The sequence below is a fragment of the Quercus robur genome, chromosome 4 (assembly GCF_932294415.1).
Source record: "Quercus robur chromosome 4, dhQueRobu3.1, whole genome shotgun sequence".
Classification (NCBI taxonomy): domain Eukaryota; kingdom Viridiplantae; phylum Streptophyta; class Magnoliopsida; order Fagales; family Fagaceae; genus Quercus; species Quercus robur.
In genome coordinates this window covers 58,905,722-58,908,231 of record NC_065537.1, presented here as the reverse complement: position 1 = coordinate 58,908,231, position 2,510 = coordinate 58,905,722, and the positions used below count along the sequence as shown (strand labels likewise).

Genomic DNA, 2,510 nt, shown 5'->3' with positions numbered 1-2,510 from the left:
ATTGGAGGGAAGGGAAGAGAAAGAATTCCTTTTTCTTTTTTGGAGAGAGAGAGAGAGTATTGTGGAGATAAATAGTTTACATGTGTCGCATCATTTGAACCTAGGATTTTAAGGATATTATGAGGCTTTAGAAACTACTTAGCCAATCTCTAAGTGTGAGTTTGGGAAGCGCGTTTCTCAACGGGTGCGTTTTTTTTATTGGGTCCACGGGCACTGTTTATGGGACCTACAAGTACGAAAAAATGCACATCTAACTCTAAAATTAGGTCCCACAACACTATTCATACATTTAAAAATTATTTTACTATAGTATTTTCAGTTTTCACTAATAAGCGGTATTCAAATAGGCCCTAAAAGTTCTGTGCCCCACCAATTATTTTTATTTTTATTTTTATTTTTTACTTTCTCCGTATATCCATAAAATAACTCTTATGACTTAGGAAATTTTGAGTTTCTATTTTTATATCATCATGATTAGTTATTAAAAAGGAATAGAATAAAGTTGGTCAGAAATTAGTATAAGTTTTAACTAACTCTACTTTACTCATTCTCACCCCCTCTCCTTCACTCCAAACAAGTTATTAGATAAATATTTTATTTTCCCTTTTCTTATCCTTTCCTTCACCGTATTCTTTTCACATCTCTTCCCTAAACTTCCCTCGAACCACAAAGTGCAAAATGTAGCGAAAGAAAATGCCACGGCACATTGTCATATTTAAATTCAATTATTCAAACACAATGCATAAAATATTCATATATGGTAGAAAATTAACAAAACGAAAATGAAAAAAGGCTTGGAAATTTTGAACTTAAATGCCATCTTGCTTTTTCCACTTGAATACTAACTCAGAGTGTCCTAGTAGAAGACCCATCTTTTCTCAGTACCTTTCCCGCAGCATCCTTGAGATGTTTCATATTGCTGCGTAGTTTCTCACCTTCTTCTCCTTCCATTAGATCCTTAATCACGCTTGCAACTTCGTCTCGTTCCACTATCCCATGTTCATTGGCTTTTGGTCTCATCGCAACTCGTAGATCTTCAACTAACATTAACGCATTCATCTTTTGCTCTGCGTGGAGTGCCCAAGCGATTTGTGGTATGCCGTGTACAACACTCTCAAGTGTGGCATTCCAACCACAATGGCTAAGGAATCCACCAGTTGAGCCATGTCTAAGGACTTGGATCTGTGGCGCCCAAGTTGACACCGCTAAGCCTTGCTCTTTTGTGCCTTCCATGAACCCTTTTGGTAAAAAAACATGAGGATCCACATGACCATTGTCAGTAAGGTAGCCAGCATCAGCAGGATCATTATTGGGACACCTTACAACCCATATAAACCTATGTCCACTCATTGCTAACCCGATGGCTAGCTCGAGTATTTGGTCATGTGAGAGTATTCCACCACTTCCAAAAGAAACAAATAACGCAGCCACTTGGCTGATTGTCCAACCATGTTATACACTCCTGCCCATCAATGGGATTAGTTGACGCCGTCCGTACAATGGGTCCAATTGGGTAAATTGGTGGTCTACCATGTGAATTATCATGCGAGGCTTTTATTGCTCCAGCCTCCAAGTCAAAGAATGTATTGACCATTACACCCTTTGCCAAATGTAGTCTCCTTGAATGGTGAAGCAACCATTTGTAGTTCTCATTTGTGAGACCATGAAAAAAATCGTCTTCGAGATCTTTACTGTGAATAGGTAAGCAACCCGGAAGTCTAAGTGGTTCTTGTAGGTCTTTAAATCCCCATGGAACTGACTCATCTAGCTTTGGAAAATGTAAGAGAAATGACAATGCCATAGCATTTGATGTGAAGAAAATATATGATGCCACATTGAATTCCGTGGCAACATCTATAGCGTCACTTCCATAACACCACAAAAAACTTCACTTTTTTCGACCCTCTATTTCCGAGGGTCTTCTAAAAAGGTCCAAACAGACGCTGAAAATAGACACGAGCGAATACGTATGGCTAGCTTTTTTTCAAGGTTCATTAAAATCCTTGAAATAAACCAATACAACCGTTTTAAAAAAATGCGGACCAGTTTTAGCAGCATTCCCGCGAGAGTTTTGGCTTCAAAATATTACATTTTTTAGCACCACTTTCACGCGACCCTCAAAATAAAGATATTCCAAAATTTTCAATCAACGAAATAAAGCCCATAATTTGAAAAATAAAAGGAGAACACCATTTCATTCAGTCAAATCTAAAACTCGTGGATTCGTAGCTCTCCAACTCTCTCTTAGAATACTCAAAGTTGCGGTGGTCAACGACTTAGCTCCGGCGACTATCTGAGGCACGGTGGTCGGCGATATCATCTCCGATGACGAGCTGAGGGCACGGTGGTCGAAAATATCATCTCCTCCACTTCTTCGTTCGATTACAGGTTTCTCTTCATCTAACTCTCTGTTTGTTTCCCAAGAAAAAAAAAAAAAAAAAAATTGAAGTTGTCCCAATCTCTCTCGTTTTCTCTTTGTCATTCTCTACACTGGTAGAGAGACTACAAAG

At 38.6% G+C, this 2,510-nt stretch overlaps 1 pseudogene; it reads right to left on the bottom strand.

Annotated features, from left to right (window-relative positions):
• Positions 1-821: 821 nt before the first annotated feature.
• LOC126722263 (hydroquinone glucosyltransferase-like) lies at positions 822-2,058 on the bottom strand (annotated as a pseudogene).
• Positions 2,059-2,510: the final 452 nt, after the last annotated feature.